Here is a 17940-nt window from a genome sequence, read left to right as displayed (position 1 = left end):
ATTTAACTTAACAAATATTGCTTATCGTGTCGGAAACATATAAAGATTAAAGTTTAAATTTGGTTGGAAATTTTCGGGTTGTCACAATGTTTACATATGAAATCTTGTGGTCTATATTTATACCGCTGCCGGCATTAAACCTATATCTCACCAACTTTATGTTGACGTTTTAAACATGTCTATTCTCAGGTGATAACTAAAAGCTTCCGCTGCAACATGTTGAATTTAAGCAAGATCTTGAGTATGCATATTTGTGTCAAAAATAAAACTGCATATCGGAGGATTTGTAATGTAAAATATGTTGGAAATCGTATTGTTATCATCACATGTAAAGTTTGTAAGTCTAAGATTATCGCTAAACGATAATCATCTTTTTATTGTCTAAAGCTTGTATTAAAATAAGAGTTATGGTTTGTAATGTAAAATAAATGCAGTTGTTCTTTTAAAAATGTCGCATATAGAGCTCAATACCTCGCAATGAAATCATACGTTATCTAACTCGTCCTTATGGTTAAGGACGGGTTATGACAATGTGTTTAGTTGATTTTAAAAGTCAAGTTAGAAGGATTAACTTTTGTTTACGAACAAGTTTAGAATTAACTAAACTATGTTCTAGTGATTACAAGTTTAAACCTTCGAATAAGATAGCTTTATATGTATGAATCGAATTATGTTATGAACATCATTACTACCTCAAGTTTTCTGGATGAATCTACTGGAAATGAGAAAAATGGATCTAGCTTCAAAGGATCCTTGGATGGTTTGAAAGTTCCTGAAGCAGAATCATGACACGAAAAAAAGTTCAAGTAAGATTTTCACTCGAAATAAGATTGTTATAGTTGTAGAAATTTAATCAAAGTTTGATTATGAATATTAACTTGAATTAGAAAGATAACCTACTATAAATAACAAAGGTTCCTTGATCTTAGATGATTACTTGGAATGGATTAGAAAGCTTAGAAGTAGACTTGCAAACTTGGAAGTATTCTTGATTTTTATGAAATTATACTTATGGAATTTATGAAGAACACTTAGAACTTGAAGATGGAACTTGAGGGAGATCAATTAGATGAAGAAAATTGAAGAATGAAAGTATTTTTAGGTGTTTTTGGTCGTTGGTATATGGATTAGATATAAAGGATATGTAATTTTGTTTTCATGTAAATAAGTCATGAATGATTACTAATATTTTTGTAATTTTATGAGATATTTCATGCTAGTTGCCAAATGATGGTTTCCACATGTGTTAGGTGACTCACATAGGCTGCTAAAAGCTGATCATTGGAGTGTATATACCAATAGTACATACATCTAAAAGCTGTGTATTGTACGAGTACGAATATGGGTGCATACGAGTAGAATTGTTGATGAAACTGAACGATGATGTAATTGTAAGCATTTTTGTTAAGTAGAAGTACTTTGATATATGTCTTGAAGTCTTTCAAAAGTGTATGAATACATATTAAAACACTACATGTATATACATTTTAACTGAGTTGTTAAGTCATCGTTAGTCGTTACATGTAAATGTTGTTTTGAAACCTTTAAGTTAACGATCTTGTTAAATGTTGTTAACCCAATGTTTATTATATCTAATGAGATGTTAAATTATTATATTATCATGATATTATGATATATTAATATATCTTAATATGATATATATACATTTAAATGTCGTTACAACGATAATCGTTACATATAAGTCTCGTTTCGTAATTCTTGAGTTAGTAGTCTTGTTTTTACATATGTAGTTCATTGTTAACACACTTAATGATATATTTAAATATCATTTTATCATGTTAAATATAGTGTATCAATATCTTAATATGATACATATGTATTTAGTAGATGTTATCATAACGATAATCGTTATATATATCATTTCGAGTTTCTTAACTTAGTAATCTCATTTCTTATGTATATCACACATTGTTAATATACTTAGTGAGATACTTACTCATCATAATCTTATGTTAACCATATATATATATGTCTATATATATACCACAACATGTAATTTTTACAATTTTGTAACGTTCGTGAATCGCCGGTCAACTTGGGTGATCAATTGTCTATATGAAACTTATTTCATTTAATCAAGTCTTAACAAGTTTGATTGCTTAACATGTTGGAAACATTTAATCATGTAGATAACAATTTCATTTAATATATATAAACATGGAAAAGTTCGGGTCACTACATTTGATACCTACAGTAAATCGATTAAATAAAAGAAAATCATCAACCAACGGACCAAAGTTAAAAATGGTCAATGGTGTTTCCGCTGAGGAAACAAAATATTGGGAAGATTACCAATTTTCCGATGAAGCGGATCCTGATGAGGATTCCGATGATGTTATAGAAATTACCTCGACCCAATTTAATATGGCAAAAGAAAATAATAAGGGAAAAGGCATAAAAATAGAGAAACCTGATTCCAACCCCGATGAACTTTATATGTATCAGCAACGTCCGTATTTCATAAATTTAACAATAACCCGGGAACCTCTAAACCACCAGGTTTTTCTAAACCATTGTGGAAAATGACGGCTCGTATTAGAGGAACATCATATATCCCTAGAAAATTAGGAAAACGAACCAAGTCCGAAGAAGAAGAAACCAGTAATTTAGATTAGAGGGTTGTAATCATGTTATGTATTATATGTATTGTAGTGTGCTTGTACTTTTATGTTCTATGTAAAAATTGCTTGTATTGTTTGTTAATTATCTTTTACGAATCTAATCCTTGTCTTTTTTACAGTATAAAAACACAAAATGGACGTTAAGGATAGACAACCAAAAATTTTAGAAGACCTACCAGGAGATGTGATTGATGAAATCTTGTCTAGAGTAGGGCAGAATTCATCAGCACAATTAGTTACGGAAAAATTAGTTTGTCAAACGTTTGAAAGACATTCCAGGCATGCCTTAGTATATAAAAGGCTTTCCTTTGAAAGATGGGGTATATCACATTGGGGAGACTTTAAGTTACGCCAAGTTTTCTTTAAGGAATTTAGTCCGGGAAACCCAGATGCAATTTTACGCTACGGGTTATGAACCTATTTTGACTCAACATATCCCAACATAGGATTTCGTGAATTAGAAAGAGCTTCTAACATGCAACATAAAGAAGCATGTTATGCTTACGGGTTAGTGATGTTCGCTTCTTACCAAAGTGAGAAAAAGAACATCGGATTGCAACTTTTAAATAAAACCTTCCCACAAGTGACGGATTTCGTAGTTGGGGTGAAAAACAAGGTTTTTAGATTATTACGGGGTTGTTGGAAATTACGAAACCCTCGTCCTTTTGACGACATTACAACTTGCTGCCTAGCCAATGGTCAAAACGGGTTATTTTCCACAAGACCAAGGATGGGAAGTCGTCTTAGTAAAACCAGAATGCATGACTTGTTTCTGGACTTATGAATTACGTGTCTTTATTTCCTTTGCTGAACAACTTGCGTATTAACTAGATTTATCTTCAAAACTGTCCTGTATCAAAGTGTACTATATTTCATGTTATATGTAATATAGCGATGTTGTAAGTTTGAAGAATATTTATAAGTGATATATTATTATAATCAGTTTTTCATACGGAATTGTAGTAGTTGAATTGTATATTAGCTACTAAGTATGAACTTAACGGATAGGTAGTACCCGAATTTAAACTTATAAAACGCTAATATGAAGAAAAAGCTTTTATAAATGAGTTCATATTATGCTACAAAATACTATTGACTACTCTTAATATTCTGTATGATTATTCAGTTGGCTATTTTGAAGGAAATGGCACCGGCGACTCGTCAAAATTTGAACATGATTGAGGAAGACTTTCGTGTTTTCCTTGCAGTAAACATAGCCGCAGTACAGGCTGCGATGCAAAATAACAATAACTCTGGATCTAGCAGTGGAACTAATTCCACAAGAATTAGTGTCGGGTGCTCCTACAAAGAATTCACTGCCTGCAAACCTTTGGAATTTGATGGAACCGAAGGACCAATTGGATTGAAATGGTGGACCGAGAATGTCGAATCGGTGTTTGCCATAAGTAAGTATACTGAAGAGGACAAAGTTAAGTACGCTACACATACCTTCACAGGTACTGCGTTAACGTGGTGGAACACCTATCTTGAACAGGTAGGACAAAATGCTGCTTACGCACTACCGTGGTCGGCATTCAAGCAATTGATGAACGAGTAGTACCGTCCTAGAAACGAAGTCAATAAGCTCAAGGCAGAACTTAGAGAGTTACGAACAAAAGGGTTCGATATTACCACATATGAACGACGATTCACAGAGTTGTGCCTATTGTGTCCGGGAGCGTTCGAAGATGAAGAAGAGAAGATCGACGCGTTTGTAAAAGGGTTACTAGTAAGGATTCAAGAAGATGTGAGTTCACACGAGCCCGCTTCTATACAGAAGGCAAGTCGAATGGCTCATAAACTCATAAATCAGATTGAGGGAAGAATTAAAGAGCAGGCGGCTGAAGAAGCCAACATGAAACAACTCAAGAGGAAGTGGGAGGAAAACGGTGACAAGAGTCACCAGAACAACAACAACAGCAATTACAACCACAATCGTAACAACTATCCCAACAACCGTAACAACAATAGCAACAATAACCGTAATCCTAATAATAACTACAACAAACATCCAAACAACAATAACAACTACAACAACCGTTCCAACAACAATAACAATCTCAACAACAACCTCAATAACAACAACGGCAACAAAAACCAAAAATGCCAAAGGTGTGAAGAGTACCACCAGAATGGGTTCTGCACGACATTTTGCACCAAGTGTAAAAGAACTGGCCATGGTGCAAAAAAGTGTGAGGTCTACGGACCAAAGTTTAACTAAACTAAAGGAACAAATAGTGGCGAAACAAGTAATGTTGCCTTTGTTTGTTATGGATGTGGAAAAACGGGCCACATTAGAAGTAATTGCCCGAATCAGGGGAATACTAATGGGCAGGGCCGCGTAAGAGTTTTCAATATTAATACGGCTGAAGCGCAGGAAGACCCGGAGCTTGTTACGGGTATGTTTCTTATTGATAATAAATCTGCTTATGTTTTATTTCATTCAGGTGCGGATAGAAGCTATATGAGTAGAGATTTTTGTGCTAAGTTAAGTTGCCCATTGACGCCTTTGGATAGTAAATTTTTACTCGAATTAGCAAACGGTAAATTAATTTCAGCAGATAATATATGTCGGGATAGAGAAATTAAACTGCGGGATGAAACGTTTAAAATTGATTTAATACCAGTCTAGTTAGGGAGTTTTGATGTAATAATTAGCATGGATTGGCTGAAAAAGGTGAGAGCAGAGGTCGTTTGTTACAAAAATGCGATTCGCATTATGCGTGAAAAGGGAAAACCTTTAATGGTGTACAGAGAAAAGAACAACACGAAATTAAATCTTATTAGTAGTTTGAAGGCGCAAAAACTAATAAGAAAAAGTTGTTACGTCATTCTAGCACACATCGAGGAAGTTAAACCTGAAGAAAAGAACATCAGTGATGTTCCCGTCACAAAAGAATTTCCCGATGTATTTCCGAAAGAATTATCGGGATTACCCCCACATCGATCCGTTGAATTTCAAATAGACCTTGTACCAGGAGCTGCACCAATAGCTCATGCTCCATACAGACTCGCACCCAGCGAAATGAAAGAATTACAAAGTCAATTACAGGAACTTTTAGTGCGTGGTTTCATTCGACCAAGTACATCACCATGGGGAGCTCATGTTCTATTTGTCAAGAAGAAAGATGGTACATTCAGGTTGTGTATCGACTACCGAGAGTTGGACAAACTAACCATCAAGAACCGCTACCCACTACCGAGAATCGACGACTTATTTGATCAACTACAAGGCTCGTCAGTTTATTCGAAGATTGATTTATGTTCTTGGTATCATCAAATGCGGGTGAAGGAGGATGATATTCCAAAGACTGTTTTAGGACGCGTTACGGTCATTATGAGTTTATTGTTATGCCGTTTGGGTTGACTAACGCACCAGCTGTGTTCATGGACCTCATGAACCGAGTGTGTGGACCATACCTTGACAAGTTTGTCATTGTTTTCATCGATGACATACTTATTTACTCAAAGAATGACCAAGAGCACGAAGAACATTTGAGAAAAGTGCTAGAGTTGCTGAGAAAAGAAAAATTGTACGCTAAGTTTTCAAAGTGTGCATTTTGGTTGGAAGAAGTTCAATTCCTCGGTCATATAGTGAACAAAAAAGGTTTTCAGGTGGATCCAGCAAAGATTGAAACCGTTGAAAAGATGGAAACCCCGAAAACTCCGAAACACATACGCCAATTTTTAGGGCTAGCTGGTTATTACAGGAGATTCATCCAAGATTTTTCCAAAATAGCAAAACCCTTGACTGCATTAACGCATAAAGGGAGGAAATTTGAATGGAAGGATGAACAAGAAAAAGCGTTTCAATTATTGAAGAAAAAGTTAACTACGGCACCTATATTGTCATTACCTGAAGGGAATGATGATTTTGTGATATATTGTGACGCCTCAAAACAAGGTCTCGGTTGTGTATTAATGCAATGAACGAAGGTAATTGCTTATGCGTCTAGACAATTGAAGATTCACGAGCAGAATTATACGACGCATGATTTGGAATTAGGCGAGGTTGTTTTTGCATTAAAGACTTGGAGGCACTACTTATATGGGGTCAAAAGTATTATATATACTGACCACAAAAGTTTTTAACACATATTTAATCAGAAACAACTGAACATGAGGCAGCGCAGATGGATTGAATTGTTGAATGATTACGACTTTGAGATTCGTTACCACCCGGGGAAGGCAAATGTGGTAGCCGACGCTTTGAGCAGAAAGGACAGGGAACCTATTTGAGTAAAAGCTATGAATATAATGATTCACACTAACCTTACTACTCAAATAAATTAGGTGCAACAAGAAGTTTTAAAAGAGGGAAACTTAAGGGATGAAATACCCAAAGGATCGGAGAAGCATCTTAATATTTAGGAAGACGAAACCCGATATAGGGATGAAAGAATTTGGGTACCAAAATTTGGAGATATGAGAGAAATGGTACTTAGAGAAGCTCATAAAACCAGATACTCAATACATCCTGGAACGGGAAAGATGTACAAGTATCTTAAGAAACATTTTTGGTGGCCAGGTATGAAAGCCGATGTTGCTAAATACGTAGGGGAATGTTTGACGTGTTCTAAGGTCAAAGTTGAGCATCAGAAACCATCAGGTCTACTTCAATAACCTAAAATCCCGGAATGAAAATGGGAAAACATTACCATGGATTTCATCACTAAATTGCCAAGGACTGCAAGTGGTTTTGATACTATTTAGGTAATAGTTGATCGTCTCACCAAATCAGCACACTTCCTGCCAATAAGAGAAGATGAAAAGATGGAGAAGTTAGCAGGACTGTATTTGAAGGAAGTCGTCTCCAGACATGGAATACCAATCTCTATTATCTCTGATAGGTATGGCAGATTTATTTCAAGATTCTGGCAGACATTACAGTAAGCATTAGGAACTCGTCTAGACATGAGTACTGCCTATCATCCACAAATTGATGGGCAGAGCAAAAGGATGATACAAACGCTTGAAGACATGCTACGAGCATGTGTTATTCATTTCGGAAACAGTTGCGATCGACATCTACCGTTAGCAGAATTTTCCTACAACAACAGCTACTATTCAAGCATTGAGATGGCGCAGTTTGAAGCACTTTATGGTAGAAAGTGCAGGTCTCCGATTTGTTGAAGTGAAGTAGGGGATAGACAGATTACGGGTCCAGAGATAATACAAGAAACTACCGAGAAGATCATCCAAATTCAACAACGGTTGAAAACTGCCCAAAGTCGACAAAAGAGCTACGCTGACATTAAAAGAAAAGATATAGAATTTGAAATTGGAGAAATGGTCATGCCTAAAGTTGCACCTTGGAAAGGCGTTGTTCGATTTGGTAAACGAGGGAAATTAAATCCAAGGTATATTGGACCATTCAAGGTTATTGATCGTCTCGGACCAGTAGCTTACCGACTTGAGTTACCTCAACAACTCGCGGCTGCACATAACACTTTCTATGTCTCGAATTTAAAGAAATGTTTTGCTAAAGAAGATCTCACTATTCCGTTAGACGAAATCCAAATCAACAAAAAACTTCAATTCATCGAAGAACCCGTCGAAATAATGGATCGTGAGGTTAAAAGACTTAAGCAAAACAAGATACCAATTATTAAGGTTCGATGGAATTCTCGTAGAGGACCCGAGTTCACCTGGGAATGAGAAGATCAAATGAAAAAGAAATACCCGCACTTATTTTATGAAGATACGTCAACACCTCCAACTGCTTAAAATTTCGGGATGAAATTTATTTAACGGGTAGGTACTGTAGTGACCCAAACTTTTCCATGTTTATATATATTAAATGAATTTGATATTTATATGATTAAGTGTTTCCAACATGTTAAGCAATCAAACTTATTAAGACGTGATTAATTGAAATAGGTTTCATATAGACAATTGACCACCCAAGTTGACCGGTGATTCACGAACGTTAAAACTTGTAAAAACTATATGATGACATATATATGATTATATATATAGTTAATATGATATTATGATAAGTAAGTATCTCATTAGGTATTTTAACAATGAGTTATATACATAAGATTGAGTTTATTGAATTAAGAAACTCGAAACGATATATATAACGATTATCGTTATAACAACGTCTTACTAAATACATATGAATCATATTAAGATATTGATACACTATGTTTAATCATGATAAATGATAAGTAAACATGTCATTAAGTGTATTAACAACGAACTACATATGTAAAAACAAGACTACTAACTTAATGATTTCGAAACGAGACATATATGTAACGATTATCGTTGTAACAACATTTAACTCTATATATATCATACTAATATATATTAATATATCATAATATCATGATAATGTAATAATTTAACATTTCTTTAGATATAATAAACAATGGGTTAACAACATTTAACAAGATCGTTAACCTAAAGGTTTCAAAACAACATATACATGTAACGAGTAACGATGACTTAACGACTCAGTTAAAATGTATATACATGTAGTGTTTTAATATGTATTCATACACTTTTGAAAGACTTCAAGACACTTATCCATGTACTTCTACTTAACAAAAATACTTACAATTACATCCTCGTTCAGTTTCATCAACAATTCTACTCGTATGCACCCGTATTCGTACTCGTACAATACCTAGCTTCTAAATGTATTTATTATTGGTATATACACTCCAATGATAAGCTCTTAGCTGCCCATGTGAGTCACCTAACACATGTGGGAACCATTATTTGGCAACTAGCATGAAATATCTCATAAAATTACAAAAATATTAGTAATCATTCATGACTTATTTACATGTAAACAAAATTACACATCGTTTATATCTAATCCATATACTAACGACCAAAAATACCTAAAAACATTTTCATTCTTCAATTTTCTTCATCTAATTGATCTCTCTCAAGTTCTATCTTCAAGTTCTAAGTGTTCTTCATAAATTCTATAAGTTCTAGTTTCATAAAATCAAGAATACTTCCAAGTTTGCTATCTTACTTCCAATCTTGTAAAGTGATCATCTAACCTCAAGAAATCTTTCTTATTTACAGTAAGATATCTTTCTAATACAAGGTAATACTCATATTTAAACTTTGATTCAATTTCTATAACTATAACAATCTTATTTCGAGTGGAAATATTACTTAAACTTGTTTTCGTGTCATGATTCTGCTTCAAGAACTTTCAAGCCATCCAAGGATCCTTTGAAGCTAGATCTACTTTTCTCATTTCTAGTAGGTTTATCCACAAAACTTGAGGTAGTAATGATGTTCATAACATCATTCGATTCATATATATAAAACTACCTTATTCGAAGGTTTAAACTTGAAATCACTAGAACATAGTTTAATTAATTCTAAACTTGTTCGCAAACAAAAGTTAGTCCTTCTAACTTGACTTTTAAAATCAACTAAACACATTTTCTATATCTATATGATATGCTAACTTAATGATTTAAAACCTGGAAACACGAAAAACACCGTAAAACCGGACATACGCCATCGTAGTAACACTGCGAGCTGTTTTGGGTTTGATAATTAAAAAATATGATAATCTTTGATTTAAAAGTTTTTCTTCTGGGAAAATGATTTTTCTTATGAACATGAAACTATATCCAAAAAACATGGTTTTTCAAAATGGTCATCAAGACGTCATTCTTTCGACTGAAATGACTACCTCTTACAAAAACGACTTGTAACTTATATTTCCGAATATAAACCTATACTTTTTCTGTTTAGATTCATAAAATAGAGTTCAATATGAAACCATAGCAATTTGATTCACTCAAAACGGATTTAAAACGAAGAAGTTATGGGTAAAACAAGATTGGATATTTTTTATTGTTGTAGCTACGGGAAATATTGTAACAATTCTATGCAAATCATATCCTAGCTAACTTGTATTGTATTATACATGTATTCTAATATATTATGTAATCTTGGGATACCATAGACACGTATTCAAATGTTTTGACATATCATATCGACCCATATATATATATTATTTGGAACAAACATAGACACTCTATATGCAGTAATGTTGGAGTTAGCTATACAGGGTTGAGGTTGATTCCAAAAATATATATACTTTGAGTTGTGATCTAGCCTGAGACGTGTATACACTGGGTCATGGATTGGGTCAAGATAATATATATCAATTTATTTTTTGTACATCTAACTATGGACAACTAGTTGTAGGTTACTAACGATGACAGCTGACTTAATAAACTTAAAACATTAAAACGTATTAAAAATATTATAAATATATTTTGAACATACTTTGATATATATGTACATATTTGTTATAGGTTCGTGAATCGACCAGTGGCCAATTCTTACGTCCCGACGAAGTAAAAATCTGTGAAAGTGAGTTATAGTCCCACTTTTAAAATCTAATATTTTGGAATGAGAATACATGCAAATTTATAAATGTTTTACGAAATAGACACAAGTAAATGAAACTACTTTATATGGGTGAATGATCGAAGCCGAATATGCCCCTTTTTAGCTTGGTAGCCTAAGAATTTGGGAACAGACCCCCAAATTGACGCGAATCCTAAAGATAGATCTATCGGGCCCAACAAGCCCCATTCTGGAAATTGGAATGCTTTAGTACTTCGAAATTATCATGTACGATGGGTGTCCCGGAATGATGGGGATATTCTATATGCATCTTGTTAATGTCAGTTACCAGGTGTTCACCGTATGAATGATTTTTATCTCTATGTATGGGATGTATTGAAATATGAAATCTTGTGGTCTATTATTTTGATTTGATAATATATAGGTTAAACCTATAACTCACCAACATTTTTGTTGACGTTTAAAGCATGTTTATTCTCAGGTGATTATTAAGAGCTTCCGCTATTGCATAGTAAAATAAGGACAAGATTTGGAGTCCACGCTTGTATGATTTTATGTAAAAACTGCATTCAAGAAACTTATTTTTGATGTAATATATTCTTATTGTAAACCATTATGTAATGGTCGTGTGTAAACGGTATATTTTAGATTATCATTATTTGATAATCTACGTAATGCTTTTTAAACCTTTATCGATAAAATAAAGGTTATGGTTGTTTTAAAAATGAATGCAGTCTTTGAAAAACGTCTCATATAGAGGTCAAAACCTCGCGACGAAATCAATTAATATGGAACGTTTATAATCAATATGAACGGGACATTTCACATCATGTGTCATGTTACATAACTCTTTCATTCTACTTAATCTCTAAGCATATCACGAAAATATTTCCTTGGTATTTCTGTTTTTCTGTAATTCCAACAGTTTATTAATAAATTGTGCTATTACATTTTCTTTATGATTAGAAGATTTCTTTATATTCCTTGAAATCCAGAAATCCACCGTGACTACGTTAAAAGTTAAATCTCTATCTCAATCTTTTGTGACAGCTTCACTCGTACGCTTCACATAATTAAATCGTTTTATCTATATTGATCAAAAATGATAAAACTCTATTTATCAACTCATATTCGTCATGAAAACATTTTTATTATTAGCCATGACGACCACACACAAATTTCGGGATGAAATTTCTTTAACGGGTAGGTACTGTGACGACCCGGAAAATTTCGACTTATTTTGTACCAAACACTCGATACGATTTAATATTTTTGACACGATAAGAAAAGTCTGTTAGGTTGAGTCTCAAAAATTTTGAACTGTTTCATATATTCAATTGACCTTCGGCCATTTCCGATGATTCATGAACAACTATCGGTAAATAGATACATATATATTTAAATATATATATATATATATATATATATATATATATATATATATATATATATACTAACTTGAAATATAATTGGAATTAATATGCTAATATGTGATTTGAATATTAGAATTAAATATGTAAAATAACAAACAATATATTAAAATTGTTATTTAAAATGAATCTATATATATATAAATATATATAGAATATATTAAAAATAAATATTAAATTATTGTAATACTCGTTTGATGTTCCGATTGATATTAAGCAAGTCTAAATCCGAACTTATATAATTTTTTAAAAGTAATCGGTGATTTAAAAATGAGTTATATGATTTTTTAGGCTTAGTAAATATGTATTTAGGAGCTACTCTTTAAACTATAAAACTTTTTATATTTTACCCGGGTTCGGGCGTGGGCAGTTGAGTTAATTTTTATTGAATAATTAATGACCAAATTTTATAACATAATGACTGAAATAATTAAATATAATTACTATAAAAAATTTGGTATTTTTCTGAGAACTTTTATCCGTCGCTAATTATCAACGGGACACGATATACTACCCGAATTAAAATAAAAACCGTCAGTAGTTAAAAACCAAAGGAAGGACTGCTTGAATGTTGATAGTGCACATGTGTGATTCTTTTAAAATATATTAGTATTATTATTAACTTTCACTGTATATGATTTTGTTTTCTTTTCCTTTAATCACCATCTATCAATCTATCTAATCTCTATATGTATATTATATATACATGCCGGCAGAGAGTTAGACATATCATCACCACCACTACATAACTCATTTCTACTTCTACAATTTCCTTTCTTTAGTCAACCCACACATTCATGTAACTAAGCTCCATGGTATTTTTCTCCTATCTCTAGATATATATATTTTCATATAGTACTGCACGTTTCCATATATTTAAATTTCTAATCTTTTAACCAAGTATGTAAAGACACACACCCCCTCTTTATGTGATACTCGATTTCTTTTGTGGTTGATGTTACACAATGAAGACACCACAGACTCAAACCAAACTCAAACGTAAGTTTTGTTGCTTCTTGTTTTCGTTTCCTGCTTTCTTCGATTATAAAAACATCATCATCTTCATCAACCTCACGAACACCCTAACCTGCAACTCATATGTTACTTAATGTTTTCTGTCCATACACCTTTCGTTTGGTTACAAAACTCGTTACCCACATAAACACCACCATCCACCTCAAACCGTTGAACCATCTACACCTACAACGTACCACCTTCACACCACCATCATCATCTCTGTTTAACATTCACCATGTCGATTCCACCTTCATCCATCACAACCACTAACCACCATTTCTATTCTCTCTCACTCTACTCTCTCTCTCTCTCCTTTTTTCTTATTTTTCATAAAACCCAAGATCAAACCCACAACTATTCCATGCTACTCACTGCTTGTTCAGTTGCCCATAACCCAACCAACACCATCACATCATTCTACCACTGCTATATGTTTCTACCAGGCTGCGGTTATGGCCTACTGTTATGCTTCAATTTTCTGTTTAATAATGAAACCCATTAGCTGCAGTTTTCTTTTCCTTCTGTTCGAACAGCTACCAAAAAGAAGGACCACTATAGGATCCAAAATTAATCATCATCTTATTAATATACTAGTAATAATGATCATTGTGGGGTCTTGTAACATACTCTTGTTTATTTATTCGACTTTTGGAGCTGCTACCTTTCTTTATTTTGGCCAAAAGCTACCAAATAGAATTCCCACTTGATTATTTAAATAAGTTACTTTGTTTGTTGTTGGTCAAGGATATCAAACCCATAAGTCCACTTGTGTTTATAAAGGTAAATGATGATGTTTAAATTAGATTATAGGATGTTTAGTTAAGATGATGATTAAGTAAGAAACTCACAATGATAATCGCTGGTTATGATTCGAGATAAATGACGATTTGATTGTGATTTTATGTGAATCTTGAAGATGATGATGTAATTAAGGATGATACAAAATAATGATGATAATAAGAACGGTCATGAAGATGTACGCTGACTATATTGATATTGATGATGAAATGAAAAATGATTCATGAGATGATTATGATCATGATGTATGATGATGGTGCACAGATGATGGTGATATATTGATCATGATAATGACGATTATGATTACCAAATGGTATGATGATGATACGATCCTAGTATACTTGATTGCAATCACGTATTATTGTTGCTTCTACTTTCAACTGCCATTTGAATTGATTACCAAACTAAACCCACAAAAGTGATTTTTGGATCGAACAATGTTATTGGATTTGTGAATACTTGGGCTTAGGAAATTGGTATTGGGTCGTGTTCCAATTTGTTCTTCTATTGGGCCGAACCTATCACACATTTATTTCAATTAAATTGGTAATAATATTATGAAGATTAGATTAGTGATTAGGTTAGGATTATGTTGTGAGAACGATATCATGATAATGATTATGATAAAGAAAAGATGATGGTTACGGTATTAGGATATTGATAATGATAGTGATTATGATTAGATGATGATTAGGATTATGGTAATATGATGATGATGAAATGATAATGATGATCACATGATGATGTTTGGGATTACGTTTTGATAACAATGATAACGGGTTAGATGATAGTGAGGATTATAAAGCGGTGGGTATAATAATCATGGTGATGATCATATTATGATGATGATCGGGTTCATGATGGGTTATATAAATATAAATCTGAGTTTAATCAGAAAAGCGAGGTTAGAGGAGTGGTTAAGGATATTATCGGGTTAGCGGGACGTCGCGGGTTCAAACCCGGACTTGGGCATTTTTTTTAAGGGCTACTCCTTTGAGGTAGTTATTACTATTACTCTTATTATTATTATTTTTATTATTAATATTATTATTATCATTAATTTTATTATTGTTATTATTTTTACTACCATTAGTATTATTAATTATCATTATTATTATTATTATGATTACAAATATAAAGATTATAGATACAAATATTATTATCAAAATGATTAAGTTATAATTTAAAATGAATTATTAATATTATTATTATTATCATTATTTTAGTATCATTATAATAATTATTTTAACAAACAAATGATATTTATATATAAATATATTTATTATATATATATCATAGTATATACTATTATAAAATGTTATTATTATTTAAGTTACATAATATATATATATATATATATATTATATATATATATATATATATATATATATATATATATATATATATATATATATATATATATATTAATACATTATATAAATTTTAATTAAAATACTTTAATAAGAATCTGATATATAAACTTGTTTAATTATTATTATATGTTTTAATATATATAATTGATATAGGTTCGTGAATCCGAGGCCAACCCTGCATTGTTCAGTTCTGTCGTATGCATAATTTTACTACAAAATATCGTATAGTGAGTTTCATTACTCCCTTTTTATATATATTTTTGGGACTGAGAATACATGCGCTGCTTTTATAACTGTTTTACGAAATAGACACAAGTACTTGAAACTACATTCTATGGTTGAATTATTATACCGGATATCACCCTTTTAGCTTGGTAGCCTAAGAATTAGGGAACAGACCCCCTAATTGACGCGAATCCTGAAGATAGATCTATGGGCCTAACTAACCCCATACAGGTTATGGATGCTTTAGTACTTAGATTTTATATACAGATGAGTGTACCTGTATATTTGGGGATATTCTAGATGCATTTGTTAATGTCGGTTACAGGTGTTCACCATATGAATGATTTTTAATTCGCAGGTTATGCATACTATTTTGAACTCGAGTTACGTGTACAATAAAATATTTGAAATCTTGTGGTCTATTAAAATGATGAAAATGAATGATTATGATAAACTAATGAACTCACCAACCTTTTGGTTGACACTTGAAAGCATGTTGATTCTCAGGTATGAAAGAAATCTTCCGCTGTGCATTTGCTCATTTTAATGACATTACTTGGAATCGATCATCGCAATGGGACCAAATGTTGATGACTTTGTCCAGATGGATTAGGACGGGGTATGACACTGTTGCCTTATTCTATGACGTTATCGTTGTTGGTTGATGGATTTATACTGGGGTCAAAACTTTTGTTTGGAAGATCGATGGCCAACGGAATAGGTCCGCGAGAAATGCCTACTACAGAACAGATCGAGGAGATGATAGTTGCTCAAGTAGCCGCGGCTATAACAAATGCCAACCCTTCCCCATCTCCACCGGCTAACCTAGCTATTTAGAACGGGTGTACTTATAAGGAATTCCATAGTTGCAAGCCTCACAATTTCAGCGGAACAGAAGGGCCAGTTGGGCTGACGAGATGGTTCAAGCAGTTGGAGTCTGTGTTCCGTGTGAGCAACTGCTCCGAAGGGAATAAGACCAAGTTCGCATCTTGTACGCTGTCAGATGGCACTTTGACTTAGTGGAATACATTCGCCCAGGCTCAGGGAATCGACGAAGCTAACGCAACATCCTGGGAGGATTTTAAGAAGGCTATGATCGAGGAGTACTGCTCCAGAACCGAGATTCAGAAAATGGAAGCGAAGTTTTGGGAACTGGAGGTTGTAGTAACTGACCTTGATGGCTATAACCTAAGGTACTTGGAGTTGGCGTTGATGTGCCCCACAATGGTTACGCCTGAGTTTAAGTGAATGGAGTGGTATCTGTGGGGACTCCCCAAGGACATTTAAGGAAATGTCACTTCATCGAAACCAGCAAATGTCCCGGAAGCTATGCGCATGGCGCACACCCTGATGAATCAGATTTCCCGCCAAGATCCGGAGAAGGTGAAATCGGAATCGAGAGCTAGTAATGGGAAACGTAAGTGGGACGGAGTCAAGGGAAAAGGTTTTGACCAGAACCCTGCTAAGAGGCATGAGAATTTTAAGGGAAACAACGACTGGAGGACTCCTAGCCCTAATCCTAACTACAAAGGCACCCATCCTCAGTGTAAGAGATGCTACAAGCATCACACTGGGTACTGCACCGTAGTGTGTGAGAAGTGAAAAAGGACTGGACACGTCGACAGAGACTGTAAGGTCAGCACCCCAGCTGCGAGGACAAACCTTACTGGACCAAGGAAGTGTTTTGAATGCGGTCGGCAGGGCCACTTCAAGAATGAATGTCCGAACAAGAAGAAGGATGGCAGGCCAGCACGTGGAAGACTCTTCAACATGAACACTAGAGACGCCCGTGAAGATCCTGACTTAGTCACAGGTACATTCACTATCAATAACCTAGTAGCTTCTGTCTTGTTTGATACTGGTGCCGATAGGAGTTATGTATGTAGACACTTTTTCTCTAAGATAGATTGGTCGTTATTTCCTTTGGACGAGAGCATTCCTGTCGAGGTAGCCAATGTAAAACTAGAAAAAGTTGACCAGATTGGCCGAGGAGGTATTATTAACTTAGCTGGAGTGGATTTCGAGATTGATTTGAAACCCATCAAGTTGGGAAGCTTTGATGTGATTGTCGGTATGGACTGGCTGTCCAAGGTAAGA

Source organism: Rutidosis leptorrhynchoides, chromosome 1, assembly GCF_046630445.1.
Source record: "Rutidosis leptorrhynchoides isolate AG116_Rl617_1_P2 chromosome 1, CSIRO_AGI_Rlap_v1, whole genome shotgun sequence".
NCBI lineage: Eukaryota > Viridiplantae > Streptophyta > Magnoliopsida > Asterales > Asteraceae > Rutidosis > Rutidosis leptorrhynchoides.
The sequence above is the reverse complement of the archived record's forward strand: the minus strand, read 5'-3'. Positions refer to the sequence as shown.